Here is a 20,586-nt window from a genome sequence, read left to right on the forward strand (position 1 = left end):
GAACGAATGATCGCAAGTTCCCCCAATGATTTTACCGAGATGGTAAACATGGGGATGATATTGGAAGAAGGAGTCTGTGAGGGATGTTTATCCAAAGATGAAGCGTCAACAAGTAAGAAGTATGGCGGGAGCTTCTCCAAAAAGAAGGAAGGAGAAACTAACGAAATATCAGCAGGGAGGTAGAGGAGGCCTCATGTGAGGAAGAATTCTCAATCCCGTCCACATCAACATCAAGTATCATCAGTAATTCCAATTTTTACCAACAACTCAACCAATCAATCAATTTCTATTCAACAACCAACATCAACAACAATAACGTACCAACTACAACAATAACAGTCATCATCAAAACTTTGAGAGGAAGAAGGTCTCTTTTGACCCTATTCCTATGACATATGCAGAGTTGTACCCGTCTTTGGTCGTTAAGAATATTATCCAACCAAGGGACCCTCCTCAAATTCCTGAGCCACTACCATGGTGGTTCAAACTAGATTTACATTGTGCTTTTCACCAGGGAGCCCCTAGTTATGATATTGAGAACTATTATCCCCTGAAGTATGAAGTTCAGAAGCTAGTCAAGAGTGGTATGGTGTCCTTTGAGGACAGAGCACCGAATGTTAAAGCCAACCCATTGCCAGCTCATGGCAACGCTTCTACGAACATGGTGGATGGATGTTCAGGGAATTTTAGAGTATTTGATGTGCGTCGTATCCGTAGGTATTTGGTGGAGATCCATAAATATTTATGCCTGGTAAGCCATTGTGAACATGACCATGACAGTTGTGTCATTTGTAGTGTGAACCCTCATGGCTGATTAATTGTCCAAAAAGATATTCAAAGATTGATGGATGAGAATGTTATTCAAGTTCAACAGTCGAGGTATATGGGAGATGATGTGAACGTTATCGTTCTAGTATCCAAGACCCCTGAGCAGGTAGTCATTCAATTTGATAGCAGCAACAAGAAAGAAAACAGTCTGGTATCGTTGTTGGTTATACGGTTAGCGGGCCATGTCCCCTATGCATATGATAAAGTTGTGCCATACAAGTATAATGCCACCATGATTGAAAAGGGTCAATAGGTTCCTCTCCCATTTGCAGATTTAGTGGTGAGTATTGCGGATGTAGTAAAGATGACCCGTAGTGGTCGTGTGTTTATTCCAGTTTTTCCTAAGATTGTGGGAGATGTTTCCGTAGGGAAAAAGGTAGAGATTCCTCAGTTGATTCGGTTAGTGCTCCAACGTGTCAATCTGGTGAATCTAGCAAGTTGAAGACTAATGATGGTGATGAGGTATTGCACCTAATTAAAAGAAGTGAATTTAATGTTGTGGAGCAATTGCTTCAAACGCCATCAAAGATTTTCGTGTTGTCATTGTTGATGAATTAAGAGGCACACAAAGAAGCCTTGCAGAGGGTATTGGAACAAGCTTATGTGGAACACGATGTGACGGTGGATCAGTTTGACCATATTGTTGCCAACATTACCTCCTGTAACAATCTGATTTTTTGTGATGAAGAACTTCCTGAGGAAGGTAGGAATCACAACTTGGCACTTCATATTTCAATGAATTGTAAAGAGGACGCTTTGTCCAACATGTTGGTTGATACTGGGTCATCATTGAATGTGTTGAGAAAGTTAACTCTAGCAAGACTTTCCTATCAAGGCGCCTCAATGAGGTACAGTGGTGCGATTTCTAAAATGTTTGATGGTTCTCAGAAAACCATCATTGGAGAAATGGACCTTCCTAGTAAGATAGGTCCAATTGATTTTCAAATTACTTTTCAGGTAATGGATATTCACCAGGCCTACAAATATTTGTTGGGAAGGCCTTGGATCCATGAAGTTGGCACTGTGACATCTACTCTACACCAAAAGCTGAAATTTGTGAAGAATAACAAGCTTGTCGTTGTGGGTGGAGAGAAAGCGTTGTTAGTGAGCCATTTGTAATCCTTTACTTATGTAGATACTGAGGAGGAAGTTGGAAAGTCGTTCCAAGGTTTTCTCGTTGCTGATGAATTGAAAAAGGCTAGGGCACCCATGTCTTCTTTAAAGCATGCAAAAGAGATTGTTCATACTGGTAGCAATGACATGAGGGGTCGCGTTGTGGAAGTCATTGAGAATAAGAATATGTCAGGGCTGGGATTTCAGCAAGGGCCGTTCAACACTAATGTCAAGGCCCTGCAAGAAATTTTCCGCAGTGAAGGGTTGATTCACAAGGATGATAAACACTCAACTTCCATTATTGAAGACAGTGATGAAGACGAGGTTTGCGCCAACTTTGTAATGCACGACCAGACTTGCAACAATTGGGTTGCTGTTGATGTTCCTGTTATTATGCATCGTTCGAAGTAATTTGTTTTTTATTATTTTAAGAAAATCCTTCTCCTATGCCTAAGGGAGAAGTGAAACATTGTTGGGCATTTTCTTATTATCATCAATAAAATACAATTTTATTCATCCACATCTAAGATGTTTATTTTACTTTTTGCTTTTCTGAAAACGGTAATCACCAAGAAACATAAATAAGTAATAATCTTTCCATCTGCATAACATTTGTTTGCATTCCAATTCTCTAAAATCAAAATATCAAATCATTATCCAGGTTGGTTCTCAAACCCATTTAATGTAATGATCATACTCCCTCTCCAAACTTTGATTCCCCTGTGTTTGAAGCTGAGGAAGAGAATAATGATGAAGAAGTATCTGATGTGTTTGCCTGGTCCTATCAAGACATGCCTGGTTTTCATTATGAGATTATGGAGTATAGATTGTTGTTGAAGCCAGAATGCCCGCCGGTCAAGCAGAAGTTGAGAAGAACTCATTATGATATAGCAGTAAAGATCAAAGAGGAAGTGCAGAAGCAGATTGACGCTGGTTTCCTTGTTACCTTTGAATATCCATAGTGTGTGGCCAATATTGTGCCTATTCCAAAGAAGGATGGAAGAGTCAGTATGTGTGTTGATTATAGAGATATGAATAAAGCCAGTCTGAAAGATGATTTCCCCCTGCCGCACATTGATATGTTGGTAGACAATACAGATAAATTCAAAGTCTTTTCGTTTATGGACGATTTTTCCGGTTATGATCAAATCAAGATGGCACCCGAAGAAATGGAGAAGACCATATTCGTTACACCTTGGGGAACATTCTGTTATCGAGTGATGCCCTTCGGTTTGAATAATGATGGTGCAACATACCAGAGAGCTATGACCACTCTTTTTCATGATATGATATAGAAATAGATCGAAGTTTATGTTGATGATATGATTGCTAAATCAAGTAAAGAAGAAGAACATGTTGAGCATTTGTTGAAGTTATTCAAGCGTTTGAGGAAGTATAAACTCCGCTTGAATCCCAATAAATGTACTTTTGGTATTCGTTCTGGTAAGTTGTTGGGCTTTATTGTCAGCAAGAAGGGTATTGAAGTTGATCCTGCTAAGGTCAAAGCAATACAAGAGATGTCTGCGCCCAAAATTGAGAAGCAAGTCAGAGGTTTTCTCGGCCGCTTGAACTATATTTCGATATTTATATTGCATATGACTGCGACATGTGCACATATATTCAAGCTTATTCGAAAAGATCTGTCTTGTGATTGGACTGATTGCCAGAAAGCTTTTGATAGTATCAAAGAGTATCTGCTTGAGCCTATGATTCTGTCTTCACCTGTTGAAGGAAGACCGTTGATCATTTATTTGACTGTGCTTGAAGAAAGTATGGGATATGTTCTTGGTTAGCAAGATGAATTTGGGAAGAAAGAATATGAAATTTACTACCTCAGTGAGAAGTTCACCGATTGTGAGACTCAGTATTCTATGCTTGAGAAGACATGTTGCGCATTTGCTTGGGCTGCTAAGCGTCTGCGCCAGTATATGTTGAATCATACTACTTGGTTGATATCCAAAATTGATCCAATCAAGTATATTTTTTAGAAGCCTGCTTTAACTGGGAGAATTGCTCGTTGGCAGATGTTATTATCTGAATATGATATTGAATACCGATCTTAAAAAGCAATTAAATGTAGTGTGTTGGCTGACCATTTGGCTCACCAGCCTATTGAAGATTATCAGTCAGTGCATAATGATTTTCCTGATGAAGAAATTCGGTACTTGAAGATGAAAGATTATGATGAACCATTGCTTAATGAAGGGCCAGGACCTGGTTCCCGTTAGGGCATGGTATTTGATGGAGCTGTTAATTCATATGGTAATGGCATTGGGGCAGTGATTATTACTCCTGAAGGCACTCATTTTCCGTTTACAGCTAGATTGACCTTCAAATGTACAAACAATATGGATGAGTATGAAGCTTGCATTATGGGGCTTGAAAAAGCCATTGATCTCAGAATCAAATATCTTGACATATATGGAGATTCAACTTTGGTTATGAATCAGATCAAAGGCGAATGGGAGATGAATCAACCCGGTTTGATACCATATAGAGATTATGCGAGGATGATATCAAATTTCTTTACAAAGGTTGAGTTTCATCGTATCCCTCGAGATGAAAACTAGATGGCAAATGCTCTTGCAACATTAGCTTCAATGATTATGGTGAAATTTTGGAATGAAGTTCCCAATTTGACCGTGATGCGTCTTGATAGGCCAACTCATTTGTTTGTTGTTGAAGAAGTCAAAGATGAAAAGCCATGGTATTATGATATCAAATGTTTCCTCCAAAGTCAGATTTACCCGTTTGGGGCATCTTTGAAAGATAAGAAGACTTTGAGAAGATTAGATGGTAACTTCTACCTGAATGGTAATGTGCTGTATAAGAGAAATTTCGTGGATAGACACGAAGTAGACCTTTTGATGACTGAAGTCTATGAAGGTTCCTTTAGTATTCATTCTAATGGACATGCTCTAGAAAAGAAGATGTTGAGAGCAGGTTACTATTGGCTAACAATGGAATCTGAATGTTGCAAGTTTGTGAAGAAATTCCATAAGTGTCAAATTTATGCAGATAAGATTCATGTTCCTCCGACAATGTTAAATGTCATTTCCTCTCCATGGCCTTTCTCCATGTGGGGAATTGATATGATTGGTAAGATTGAGCCCAAAGCTTCGAATGAACATCGTTTCATTTTGGTGGCTATTGATTACTTCACAAAGTGGGTTGAAGTGGCATCGTATGCAAATGTGACCAAGCAATTTGTTGTAAGGTTTATCAAGAATCAGATTATATGTCGTTATGGTGTTCCAAGTAAGATCATTACTGATAATGGATTGAACTTGAATAATAATATGGTGGAAGCTCTTTGTAAAGATTTCAAGATTGCACATCATAATTCTTCTCCCTACATACCTAAGATGAATGGGGATATTGAAGCTGCGAATAAAAACATCAAGAAAATCATTCAGAAGATGGTTGTGACGTATAAAGATTGGCATACGATGCTCTCATTTTCTTTACATGGGTACCGTGCATCCGTCCGCACTTCAACATGGGCAACCCCTTTCTCTCTTGTTTATTGCATGGAAGTTGTGCTCCCTGTGGAGGTTGAGATCCCGTCATTGTGTGTATTGATGGAAGCCAAGTTGACAAAAGCTGAATGGTGTCAGACCAGATATGACCACCTGAATTTGATTGAAGAGAAAAGATTGACTGCCATGTGTCATGGTCAGTTATTTCAGCAAAGAATAAAGAAAGATTTTAGTAAGAAGGTCAAGCCTCGTGTGTTCAAAGAAGGTAACCTCATGCTCAAGAATATTATGTCTTTCAAACCTGATGCTAGGGACAAATGGACTCCTAATTATGAATGCTCATATGTTGTTAAGAGAGCCTTTTCAGGTGGTGCTTTGATTCTTACAACTGTGGATGGTGAAGAGTTCACTCGTCCTCTGAATGTCGATGCAGTCAAGAAATACTTCGCCTAAAAAGGAAAAGAACATCTTGCTAGTTGAAAACCCGCAAGGGGGCTTAGGCAAAAATGGGTGCCTCAGTGGATTGAAAACCCGAAAGGGTGATCTAGGCAAAAGTTAGAGACATAAAATAGAAAATTTATCCCGGTAGATTGAGTACCCCACCCTAGGGAAATCTAGGCAAAAATTAGGGATTATGGAAAGTAACTGCATTCGGCTGGTCCTAATCATTGAAGCAGTTTTGAGCATTCATTTGGTTTTGATTCATCATTCTCAATCGAAGACAAACACAATGGATTTTTAAGTTGGTAGGGAGAGTAGTGATCATTGTAATCAATGTAGTCATTTTCCATGTAAATTACCATTTTTAGACTTTGTAAAGATCCATGGAGTCCCATAGTTTTTGGACTACCGTTCTATTAAATAAAGTTGAGCTTTTATCTAATTATTTCGTATTCTTATTTGTTTCTATTTTAAGATTGAATTTTTATGATGATAATTTTGAAATAAATAAATCAATGAATAATCATTTTTCTTAAAATAATAAGGCATTTACTTTAAGAATGATCAATTTCAAAAAAGGAATGTCAACAGCAATCTCAAGAACGGTAAGTCTTGATGTGTGAAGAATTTGTTGGTCTTCCTCGAGAATTTGTTTGGTGACTTTATCCTCCCTAAAAGTTCTTCATTCATCCCCAACATGGTTGATAAGTTTCTCCCCGAGTAACTTATCATCCCCAGTAGAGTTGGTGGGTCTCTTCCCCAACTGAGCTGATGATTTGTTCCCTTTACAATTTATTCTTCCCCGGCTGAGGTATTCATGTTTCTATGTTTCCCCGTTTGTGACTTGATGAATAAACCCTAGATTATCTTGGGACCTTTATTTGGCCTCTAGATCTCCAACGCATTTATTTTTGTTGCATAGCCGTGACAACTTCTCCCCAGCGTGAGTCGGCAGGTCCGGTTGATATTGTTGTGTATTGGGATTGGTTTATTTCTCAATCTCTAAGAAGAATATGATGATTATTAAAGTTTTTGCGGGCTTTGATTTGTTTTGAACAACTCATTGTATCCCCAGTAGAGTGTCTGGTTCTCCTCACTCAGAGTTTTATCTCTTGATCAACGGACTTCCATCTTATGATAGAAGCTCTTCCTCCAATAGTGTTTGGAGAAATATTGTTAACGTCCCCTACAAGGTTGTCTCCCGTGTAATATGGCGGTGACTCAAAATTCCCCGCATCATTGATTTGTTAGGATCCTCGACAGCTCCCTCTTTATCCTCAACATTTTGGGGGTTGTATACATGTTCTTCATGTCCTTCCACAACCAGAATCGATTTCATCTTGCAGTTAGGATTTTATACCCTTGATGATTTATTTTCATCCCTAGCAGGTTCTCTAGTTGGTGCGCCATCTTGTTGAGATTAGTCGAACACCTAGTTGTGATGATTCAGATCTTTGTTATTTGTATCCTTTGTGCTCGCTTGTCAGCATAATCATACACATAATCATGCATATACATGCATAAAACACAATATCAGATATTTCATTGTGCATTTTATCGCATTGATTTTTCTTCTGATCCCCTGCCTTGGTTATATTATCTGCCCATGCAAATTTGGTGTGTCTGTCCTCCTTCAATTATAGAGTGTCAGCCTCTTTAAGCAGAAAAAGTTTATCTTTTCTCCTTTCCCCACTGAGTTATTTCCCTGTGGATGATTATTATTCCAGTTTCCTCCCTAGTTCATTATCTGGATGGAACCACTCCCCTTGAGTTATATCCTCATTGAGTTGGGTCTTGTTTGACCGTTTCTTTCTAGTTCTTACCTAGATAGATATCTTGCTCCCTGAGAGTTTATTACCCAGTAACTGGTAATATTCTTCTTGATGTTGAGTACTTTACCTGTGTTAATTTACCCAGTAAACGGTAAAAGGTAATTTACTTCTTTGATTCTTTTTCCAGTGGATTCATTTTTCGTTTCCCCGACAAGTTTATCCTTGATATGTTCATCTTAACCGATGACAGATACTCTTCCTATGTGGTATTCTACCCAGTAATTGGTAGTTGTAAACCCCATTTCCTGAGCTGAGTCTATACTTGATATGTTCATCTTAATCGGTGATGGATATTCTTCCTCTTTGGTATTCTACCCAGTAAAAGGGTAGTTGTAATTCCTATTTTTCCCTTAGAAGAGTTAATCCTTGATATGTTCACTTTAACCGGTGACAGATTGTCTCTTTCTTTGGTATTCTACCCAGTAACCGGTAGTTGTAATTCCTATTTGCGATATTCTACCCAGTAAATGGTAGATATAAATCCTATTCTCCCCTCATTGTTCATCCTTGATATGTTCACTTTAACCAGTGACAAATTTTCTCTTTTCCTTGGTCTTCTATCCTCACGGATAGTTGTAAACCCTATGTTTCCCGGTAGTTTATCCTTGATACGTTCACTTTAATCGGTGACGGATATTCTTCCTTTGAGTTTATCCTTGATATGTTCACTTTAACCGGTGACAGATACTCTCTCTTTGGTCTTCTGCCCAGTAACAGGTAGTTGTAATTCCTATTTGATTTCTTTTCCCCAGTAGGTCATTCTTACCCAGTAACTAGTAATGAATACACCTCATTTTTCCTCAGCGAGTCATCCTTGATATGTTTACCCTAACCAATAACGGATGTACCTCTGTTCGAGTGTATTATCTTCTTACCCAGTAAGCGGTAATAGATAATATATCTCTTTTACTCCTGTGTTGAAGTTTTTCTTTCCCAGTTGAGTTTGGTTTCGTATTTCTTCGTGAAATCAAATTCCCTTTTTGCGTAAATAGTTTCGCCTTGTTCTGATTTACACATTTTCCCAACAAGTGTCTCTTGTTGTATTGGCGTTATCCCAATACACGCAAATTCCCTTTTTCCCCAACCGGGTCTTTCCACAGATTTATTTTCATGGGAAGTCCCCTTGTGTCTCCAACAGTTTTCAAGTCGTAGTCTGGCATACGTATAACTTTTATCCCCGGAGTCTCTATTTCCCCAATGAGTCTTCCTTATGGAATGCATTATGCTCCTGTGGACTTTCAGTCTCTCCAGATTCTTTTCCTTTGTGGCAACATAGTCCCACAAAGATTATTTTGGCATCCACAACATATGCATCAAGAGGTCTTTTAGGGACCAAAATTTGTTTCTAAATGTTGTTATTTAAGTCCACTATGTTGAGTTAATACGGAGATTTTAACCTTCACATCCTCAGCTAGAATGTCCTTAAATAGGGGCAACTGTAAGACCCCAATTTTGACCCTAAGATCCCTCATGCTATCTCACCATTTGCATTAGCTTTGGGATCACACCTTGGCATCCTCTTTACCCCTCATTCATTGGGTTTTCATTGGGAGAGATCACCAAACACATTTGATTGTATCATACTTTGTTTTCTTTTGTTTACTATCAAAAATACCAAAAATATGTCTATGTATGTCTTTGTTCCTTTTGTAGGTGGGTGTGTGTGTGTGTCCACATGTGCCTCACCAAGCTCACAACTAGGGTTTAAGACCCTCAATGCAAAGAGATCAATACAAAAATGGTCCAATTTATTTATAAGCATAATATATGGATCCCCATATTCTTTATTTGTCAATTTGATCAAGAATTCATCAAGAGATTGAAGCTTGTTTGCCTTGGAAGCCCTAATTCATTTGGGTATCTTGTGTGACTTCCTCAACAAGTTTATTCAATAATTTGTCAAAGACATTAAGGGATACTTCATTTTACATCATCTCAAGCATATATTATCCTCCATGAGCTCCAAATATTAAAATAACTTCAAGTTTGCAAGTTAGTTAAAAGAAGTTGACCAGAGAAAGTCAACTGGTCAAAACTAGGGTTCCCTAGACCCTATCTCCTACAGTTTTTGCCATATGAAAAATCAATACAAGATCAAAGTTACTCCTTATGACATTACAAAAAACTTTCATGTTGGCATCAAGATATAATTTTTCTTGGAAAGTCATTTTTAATGGTGAAAGATTATAGGTCATTTTGTCTGTGCCCTAGTTAGAAGGTCAACTTCTAAGGACCATAACTTGATCAACCTTTATGATATGAATACCATCCAAGTTTCATGATTAATTCCAAGATGCCTTCTCCAACGTTTATTCTTTAAGAAATGTCAAATTCAACTTGAAAGGGCATGTTCCAAGAGGAAACATTATAGGTCATTTTGGGCCATTACCATTGAACAAGCAATTTTCCTCAACTTCTAAAATCGATAGCTCCCTCATGATAAATCCAAATGGTGTCAAATTTGTTACCAAATTGAAGAGGGATGAAATGGATACAACTTTGGTGAAGAAACGATTTTTATTTGAAGCTCATAGCAAACGTTATTCAAGGTGGAAGAAGTGGTCATCTGACTTTGTACTTAGAAAATTTCCAATGATGTTTGATTGCTCCAACTTCCACCTCAAAATTCATCATAATACAAGCTTCAAATGGAAACGTGTTCAACATCAAAGTTGTTCCCCTTGATGTCAGCTTTCTAAAGCATCCAAGATCACTTCATTTGGACAAGAATTGAGGGACTTGTGCATGGTTCCTTTGTTGGGTTTGTTTTGGCAACTTTTGCACATGATTAATTCTTTTTGCATGCTTCCATGTGATGACTTCAATGTTAATTATGCATGAATTGGAAATGGATTGCATTATTGGTTGGGCCTAATTCAATGCCCATGCACAACATTGCTATTTTTGACATTTTTTGGATTGGTGGAGAAATGAATCATGTAGCCTATAAATACAAGTGCACTGCTTCAGAAATGACACACACCCCGCCCAAGTCTTGCTAAGCCAACTCAGAACCCTACTCTATAGTATTTCTTGAAGATTTCTTTGAAATCGAGCTTGAATGCTCCCTTCTATTTTGGGATTTAAACTCCAAGAATTCATATCTATTTTCATCTCAATTGGTCACTACAAGCAAGAGGAGGAAGAACCAAGTGAAATTGCATCAAGATCCAGTCAAATCACTGCTACCCGAAGGTGAATTTTCCAAAACTTCAAGCCTTCGATTCTCACTCAATTCTTCATCATTTTTCTTGTTTATTGGTTGTCTGAAGTCCTACCAATATAGGCAATAAGATTGAGTTACTTTAAGGTCAAATCGAAGCAACTCAGATCGTGTACCTCAAAATTCAATTCCTCATATCTCTCAATATATTTGGAATTAGATAAAATTGAGGCCAGATTCGAGCTCCTGAGCTTTTTCTCTTTAAATTAGTGTCCTTACTTTTCATTTTCTTGATGCTTGATGGTGGACCAGTCCGATGAGGTCCACCGGAGAAGAAAACCGGAGCTAGGGCTCCGGTGATGTGTTAGCAGTGTTCCAACCATTTGATCTCGAGAACACGTTATAATCAAAGCCCTTCCTTTTGAATACCATCCTTGTGTGCGCGTTGACTAAGGCACATGGTGGATGATACACGCTTGGCCATCAGATCTTCCACTTCAATTAATGAGGGAGATCTGATGGCCATCGTTTTTTCTATTTTTCTTTTTAATTCTAATTTTTCATTTAATCCCTTTATTTTGGTTAATTCATATTAATTTCATTTTTAATCAAAAAAATATGGGACTTTTGCCAAAAATCTTTAAATATTTTCCTCTTCCATATTTTAAATTAAAATCATTTTTTGGATTAATTTTGATATTTTTCATGAATTAAATGATTTTCAACTTGTTTTAAATATTTTTAAAATACTTCTGACTTTCCAAAAATCATGAAATTTTTTATCTAAGGCCCTTTAACCTTGTTTGACCTAGGATAAATCCCTTGACCATTTATTTGGTGTTGTGAAGGGATTTGAGGTTTTGTCCATTTTAAAATGCATTTTTATTCATTTTTAATTTGATTTTAAAATTGAATATTTGCTTCAAAATTATGTTGAGCCATTCTTATGGTATTGTGATGTTTGACTTTCTTTTTGGCCTTTATCATGGTTGATTTGACTTTTGTTTGACCGATACTATTGGATTTGGGGGATTGATGAAATGCATATTTCATCTCCCAAAATGAATGGATAGTATTGACCAGATGAATTTCCTCCTCTGATCAATTTAGATTTCTATTTCCCTTTCCCTCTTGATATTCATCCCTATTCTTCCCCAATCCATCATTGACTAATGAATTCTCTTCATGTCTAATGCTAGTTGATTCATCAATGACCTTTTGTCAGATGAATCAACATGAGCCAGACTGAGATAGGTCCCTCCCATTTATTTTAGTGTGTGGTATGTTTTAGGAGATTGGTTTTTTGTACCAAATATTTAACATTCATTAACACCTACATTTTATTGCCCGATCTCAGATAGTTTTGACTTCTAAATAAGTCCAATTACGATCGCTTAACATAGAGCTAAATTTGATCAAGAAGACATAACATTCTTGTAAGTGAGATTGTAAGTATCCCATTCTTCATGGCATTGTGTGGAGACTTGAATTTTTTTCCTTTCATGAGAGCTAGTGACATACTTGTTGATTTATCCAAGCTGGAGCCCTTATCATGGATGATATATTGGTTCAAGGATTCATACTTGTGAATGAATGGTTGAGTGTTCTCCAAAGAATGACTTAATAATTAAAACTATTCACTAACATTTGAATCACACTTTATTAATTTTGGCTTTACTTCAAGTCATTTACTTAATGCAATTTAAATTTCAGTACATTTATCATTCATCTTCCATTTATATTTCATGCAACTTGTTTATGTTTCAGTCCTTTTCACTTTGCTCACTTGAGCCATATCTTGTGATTGTATATATTGTTTGTTTGTTTTGATTTTGATTGTGGTCTTAGGACCTTAAAACACCTAATTACAACCAAAAAACCTAAAAAAATATGTTGGTGGACTGTTGGACTTGGTCTGAACTTTTGGACTTAGGATATGCAACTTTCCTATGCTTTGAGGACTTGGCCAATGCCACTATCTGAGACTGAGTTATCCTTGCCTGTGCCTTTTATCTGATGCAAGACCCTTGATTGACTTTGACCCATCTGTCACTTTGACTTTGTGCTTATTTGTTATACTGTCATTATTGTTGATGTCTGATGTTTGTTCTGAGTTGACCAAGGAATATTTTCATCTGATACATTTGAAGAAACTGAAAACTACTAGCTATTGGATTGCTTGCTTGGATATTCTGGCTATCTTTATTTGATGCCATGGTCTTTATATGGTTTTCTTGGATATTGCTTATGCTTGTTGCTTGCTAAAAGTCCAAAGGAAAATTGGGTTTCTATATGACATTCTTGTCTGTTGGATTGCATCCCATGGGTCAAATATTTTCAACCCTTAACTCTTAATTTTGTCCAGGATAGTCTCTTCATCTCCTCTCACTTCTTAAATTTCAAAATCTCACCCTCTTTTCAGAAACCTTCTTTGTTTGTTTTTTTAAATTAGACATGTTTTAGTGATTAGAAACTTTGGCCTTATGCCATCTTTTAAACTTTTTCTTAAATCAAACTTGTGAATAAACTTAGTCGTATTAACTTTAATTTCAAAAAGACAAAAAAAGCACTAACAACCCCATTCAAATTTTTGTACTTTTGTGCCCTTTTTCTGTTAAACTTTTGATTAAAATCAATTCACCAACTTCTTTGAAATTTTTACCACGAATTACGGGGTTTTGTTGACTTCAAGTTTATCCATAGCTTGATGGTCATGAATTTACCGCTACAACTATGCAGATGATGTAAAGTGAAATAAATTCGAATGTATGAAAATTTTAAAATGGCCTGGACAAAATTGGGGTATGACACTCATGAAGGGACTTCACAGTCTCCTTAGCATGAGATTTCTCCTCCACGACAATGGTGTTTCTTTCCTTATGATGCTTCTTTTCAACCTCCAAAGAAGACTCAAACTCATAAATTATAGTAGCTAAAATAGAAGGGGGCCATGAATCTTTGTATCCTCTTAGAAAGCCTATACACTACAGACCTTTTATTGGAGATCAGACATCTCCTCCTGAAACTTGGAGAATTTCTACTTCATACCTTCACATTTTCCCTTCTAGGTATCCCTCTTCTTAGAAGGAGTACCTATGGCCATAACATCGCCCCGATCAGCGGCAACAAGAGAACATAAATAGGTCGTCCAGTAGGTGTATAAGGTAGTCTAAAAAAAGTTTCATTTCATCTACCTCAGGAAGATTCTGAAGGTAAATCAGATCCTCCTCAGATATAACAACAATGGCTTCCTCGGGAGTGCGAGGAATCCAAGCAAGAATGATGGTCGTCAACTTAAAGAGAGGGTGGTCGATCTTGAAGTACCAATCCCGGACAAACGAGCCTACTTAGGAGAATCTTCCTCTAAGAGGGGACTTTGTTATGGGTTGGGTAAACCCACCAAATCCGGTCAAATTGACCCAAAGTGGTCAAAAAAGTGGGTTTGAACAGGTAAATAGGTTAATATGGTTTTTGAAAAAGAAAAACCATTCAAAATAACTGGGTTTCAGGTAAACCCGGACCCAAGCCATAAAACCCAATCAACCCATAAATATGACAATTAACTATTAGATTTTTTTGTAGGTCTCTTAATGAATTGATATATGAGCTAATATTTATATTTTTATCATTGGAATTTGGTTGAAGATATTAATGTTGAAGTCAAGACTTCTTTTTGAATTGTGGAAGATATTTGAACAAAGTTATTAGCTCTTTTTTATAATTTAACAAGTGATGACTTTGATGTATTTATACTTGATTGCTTCAATTTTAGGCTCTTACTTTGTGAGTCATGATTTTAAATTATTTAGGATGTTGTATTTTAATTATCTGTATGCTAATAGTAGTAAGTTATAAGTAATTAATGTAATTTTAGTTCTAGGTAATATCGTAATACAACTTTGATTTTTGCAAATAATTTTATTTAAAATCTTAGGGTTAAATATACGACACCCCCTACAATGTAAGCGATATTTGGTTTACACTCCTGTAAAAGATTTTTTTTATTCCCTTTTGTAATGTGAAGATTTCATGTCCATGGCCCCTGGGTGCACTATTTATTGACGTGGCTTGTGTATGTGTCATTTAGTTTAATTTCTTATTAGTTTTTTTAAAATCCATGTGGATTTTATTTATTTTTTAAAAATAAATAATTTTAATTTTTTTTTAACACGCTTTACTTGTGGCCTGAGAGGAATTTTAAGAGTGAAATCCTCCTCAAGAACACGAGTATTGTTTCCACGATCATATATAGGGGTAACACTCTTAATTGTCACCTCCCCTTTGCAAACAGACACTCCTTAGCATCTGAATGCAGGTGCAACCATCAATATAAGCACTTCTAATAAAATAGATGACCGCAACAAGTTAAAACAGGCTCATTGGACAGGTCCAAACATATATTACAATAAAAAGTTCCAATCACTGCCACTAGTCATTTCAACATCATCCTTCTTTTGCGAGGCCTCATCCTCCATAACACCATTGTTGTTCTCACATGCTTTCAACGACTCATCATCTTCCACCATTCTCTCCACAACCACCACACTTTCTTCCTTATCCTGTAACCCTGTTCCATTACCCGAATTGACCAAAAAATTGTTCAGCTCAATAGAGATATTGTGAGCTTCAAGTGGGATATAAATATGATGTGCAGGTTCTGGTAGAATTCAATGAACTTGAGCATAAGACTGAGGTAGAATGTGATGAACTTGTTGAGGATAAGGAGGAGAAATCAGAAGTTGCCTCCATCTCCATCTTTGTCTCCCCCTAAGCCTTGCAGCAACTTCGCAAATTTGTTGAAGAGGCTCCTCAATCCAATCATCCAAGTTCGAAGCCTCAATGGTTATGGACCTAGTTGGTGGTTCTAGGTCTGGACCCAGATTCAAATCAAGGTTCATTGCATCAGAACTTTCCTCCCCCATCACAGATCTTCAAACTTGCTTTAATTACCAATACCAAGCAGCTACTATTACAATAACAACAACAAAAACAATAAAACCTAAAAATTAAAACTTTAATACAAATGGAGGAAACTCAAGGTTTAAGTGGGGTGATTTTGATTTATCAAACAAAATTATACTTACCGAGAGAAACGAACATTTGGAAATGAAAATTAACAAAAATTAGGGAAAATAAAAACCCAAATCTAGTAGAAAATACAAACAATTATAGATCTAGTGAAGAAGGTAGGCCATATAATGGGTGGTGAATTACTAGAATTGAACTTAAGCTGAATTAAATTAGTGAACAGTTCTAGGTTAATGCTCGAAAATTAAGGGTTTTACGATGAAGAAAAAGAAAAGAAAATAGAAAAGATGAAAACGGAAAGGAAAGAGAAGAAGGAAGACCTTAGAGCAGGGTGAGGGTTTTGGTCAGAGAGGATTCTACTATTATTATTGGCATTGTTGGATCTTGTGAGTTTGTGAGGAAGGGAAGAGGGAAGGGTTTTGAGACAAAAAGAGGAGGAAAAAGATTGAGGAAGCACAAAGTGTATGCGTGTTGGGTGGTCCTGACACATAGACAAGTCACGTCAGTAAATAGTGCACCTAAGGGCCATAGACATGGAATATTTACATTACAAGGGGGAATAAAATAAATCTTACTGTAAAAATTTCTGGAAAATAGGGTACCTGGGAAATACTGTAAAAAAATCTTAATGCTGAATATATGGAAAAAGCTTGAGGTAAATAGGGTACTTGGAAAAAGCGGAATCTGACTAAAAGGTAAAGTTCAATTGGGGAAGTGAAGACCTTGTTTAAGGAATAACAACCACTATGAGAAATAATCCTAGAGGAAAAAAAGAAAGATGCTCTCAAGTAGAAACTAATTCTCAATGGTAGCAAAGAGTTCTCTCAAAGATCGAAAATCCTCATATGTAGATGAAAGCAATCAACAAACCACATGAACATGAATGAGAAGTTATATATCAATGGCTGATTGTCTCCTAGGAAATGAAGACGAACTCAAGTTCACTCAAATGCACTATGGGGAAGCGTCATACCCTTAGTTGGTAACCTAAAACCGCGGGTAGGAAAAATCAACGAAACATTTCAATGATGGGAAAACATTTAATGCACTTGTTTTCCACTAGTTTTGTAACTGGTCCAAAACAATCTCGCTTCTCTCCAAGGTCGGATACCATTGCTAGAGGCCAGTTGTGACATCAAAGATTTCCCCGACTGGTTTTCACACAACAAAGTCTTGAGCAACTGTTCTACGTCAGCCAAAGGCCTAAAGCAAATAACCAACCAGATGCACACCCAATCAAAATAATCCAACATATATAATCAGCACATGTGAAATTCAAGGTACACTTTTTTAATCTTCATCTTTCACTATACTCATCTTAGGCTCTAAACTAATTCAGACATTAGAGTACTAACCTTACCTCGCACGACTACATTGGAGATCAACACCATCGATTTAGGATCTTCCATCATCGATCAATATCGATTCTAGTTCCAATACACAGCATAAATTAATATTTATAATTAAAAAAAGAATATAGACCTATATGATTACCCACAAAATGTATAAATTCATATCTTTCGCCCCTCTATTAAAAAGTAAACTAACTCTCTTGATCTTCTGACCTAACTTAGCCATTTTTTAAGACATTAAATTTTATTTTTATACCTTTACATCATTAATTTGTAAAATTGAAATAACAATACAGTTGAAGTTATCATGATTTTAACAATAAATTAAATCAATAATTTATTAAAATAATTACAATATATTAATATAAGTTAGAGCACTGATATTCTTAAACCAACATCATAATATATATTAAATATTGTTTATCGTATTTATACGCTGAACAATGTTTTTATTGTTATTTTTATTTTTATTAATAAAAAAATAATATTTATAAAAATATCTAATAAAATATTTTACCTATAATTTATTAATCAAATTCACTATTTTATTAACTAATAAAATATCTAATATTAACCAAATTTTGATATTAAAATATAAAATATATTAATAGCATTGCTCCACTCTATTAACCAAGTTTGATAATAAAGCAAATAAAATTGATTAATAGAATGATAAAATTGATTATTATATTTTATGTTTTAATGTTAAAACTCGGTTAATGCTATATAATTATTGATTAATAAAGTACTACATTTGTTTAATAAATTATAAATAAAATATGTGATTAATAATATTGATTAATAATAAATTTTATATTTATATTATAAAAATAAAAATACTTTTTGTAAAATATTATTATTTTTATTTTATAAAAATAAAATAAAAACATTATTCATCATGTAAAGAATGTTTGGTGTTTGATCTAAGTATTAGGTTAACCGTATAAGAATTAGTGTAAAAAAAAACAGCATTCTATAACTTATGACTAACTTTGCGGTAGCAGCAAAAGCCAGCGCAGAAGTGAGGAATGGAGCTTTTATATGAAAATTCAGCGGTTTTTAATGCCATTGTCCGTTCACACAAACACAGTTGTCTCCACCAAAGCTTTTGCTGTTTTTTTTAAAATTCCTTTTCACATTATACCCTTTAGAATTCAAACTCACATAGCTAGCTAGTGCTGCAAAAAATAATTTAGTAGTAGTAAATAAGATAACGAGATACTATTTAATATTTATTCCTTTTACTGAATAAAATATATATGAATTATTTATTTTTAAAAATACATATTATATAAAGTAATAAAATTCATGTGCCTTAGTCAATAAATTAATAAATATTAGAAAATATATTAAAAAATTATGCTTACCATTTTTTCTTATTAGCATTCCTCGTATATAATGTATTTCTCTTGCATATAATTGTAACTAAAATGGATATTTTTTTTAATTTTTTAAAAAGATATTTTATTTTAATCTTCGACAAACTAAAAATTGAACATCCAACACATATTAAACGGCAAGAGGATGAATACTAAATACACATTTTCGAAAATACACTTCAAAATTCACAAACTCTGTATAAAATGAGGGAGTCATATTTGTTTATATTGATTTTTTAATTTTTTATATTTTAAGAAAAAAGTACAAAACAATAAAATTGGGTGCTATCGTTATTTGATTATTATTTATTTTTTTGTGTTAACTTTAGCATTTTTAGTTTTTATTTTTAGCATTTTTTATTTCAATTTCGATTTTAGTAATATGGACATTGTTGAAATTGTGTAATGTTGTTCGGTCATACTTTATTTGATTCAAATAGTAAATTTAATAATCATAATATCGATGAACCTCAAAGAACTTTTAAGAGAATTTGATGCATATGATATTACTTATAATGCATTGTGTATTGAATATCTTGAATTTGTTGTCCCATTTGAATCTAAAACTAGTTACCAAAGTTTAGTATTGGAGATAAGGATCCTCATGAGGACTTGAGAAATTTCAGGTAGTGTGCTTTACACCACTGAAGCGGGGGGGGGGGGGGGGGGGGGGGGGGGGGGGGGGTAGAAGACCATATCAAGGTGAGAGCATTCTCATTCTCGCTTTAATGTGGTGCAAAACATTGGTTGTATTACCTTCAACCAAATTCTGTTACAAACTGGAATAACTTGAAGAAAGTGTTCATAGAAAGATCATTTTCTTCTTCAATAGCTACCTCGATCAGAAAAGAAATATGTGGAATTAGACAAATTGACAGAGAATCTTTGAATGAGTATTGTGAGAGAATCAAGAAACTAGTATCTAGTTGAACTCAACATTAAGAAACTAATGTTTCAATGAAGTGATCTAATCCTCTCCCCAAGAAATCCTTCTTGAGAGCTTTTAGTATGATATGAGCTTTTTACAAGCTTTGCCCGTGAACTTACTTTTACAAAGATTTGAATTTTTCAATGGCTAACAACTCAATCAAGACAAAGTTTTAAGTACAGAGACCTACACAACCAACTGAGATCTTTTTAACAACAGGTTAAGCTCACGAACTGATAGCGAGTTTTAACTACGGAGACCTCCCTAACTAATACGAGGTTTAAATTGGTTTACCTCAATAACTAAAAGAGATCTTTTTACTTGGTTTTGTTCGCAACGAAAACCATTTTTCTCTTAATGAAAATTTACAATAATGCCCTACGCAAGACAAAAATATCCTCATAGATATAATATTTCACTCTCAAAAGCACTAGGGCAAATCTGAAAAATAAGAGAGAAAGAGGGGAGTGGGAGAAAGGCATGTGAAATACGTCTTCTGGTGTGTTAAAAATGAGAAAAGAACCATTTATTTATATGACAAATGGTGACTCAAATATGGAAATAATTTATGGCCTTCTCAATGCTAATAATCGATTACCACAAGTGCATAATCGATTATTACAATTATAATAATTGATTATCACAATATTATATATAACTTTAGCACTTAACTGAAACCTTGAATCTTCATATGATAAGTCTTTAGACAACTCTTCATGAAATTTTTTATCATTAGATAAACCACCTTATTAGGGATCTCCGCTGACTTCATCGAACGCCACTTGACATTAGTTTTTTTTTCATAGATAGCCATTGATAGATTGATCTCCTAGCACTTGATCAACACAACTTAATTTACACGACTTGATCAACACATCTCGAAATTCAATTATCCCCACAACTTGATATTCAAGAACATCCATTTAATCACTATATCAGACGATCTTCATACTTCACCTTCATCAACATATCTTGATCAACACATCTTGAGCTTGAAGCATTAAACACCATAACTTGGTCATATTAAGCACCATCACTTGATC

At 35.3% G+C, this 20,586-nt stretch overlaps 1 pseudogene; it reads right to left on the reverse strand.

Moving 5' to 3' along the window:
* Positions 1–14,676: 14,676 nt before the first annotated feature.
* LOC127122499 (uncharacterized) lies at positions 14,677–15,778 on the reverse strand (annotated as a pseudogene).
* Between the last annotated feature and the right edge of the window lie 4,808 nt (positions 15,779–20,586).

Source organism: Lathyrus oleraceus, chromosome 2, assembly GCF_024323335.1.
Source record: "Lathyrus oleraceus cultivar Zhongwan6 chromosome 2, CAAS_Psat_ZW6_1.0, whole genome shotgun sequence".
Taxonomy (NCBI): domain Eukaryota; kingdom Viridiplantae; phylum Streptophyta; class Magnoliopsida; order Fabales; family Fabaceae; genus Lathyrus; species Lathyrus oleraceus.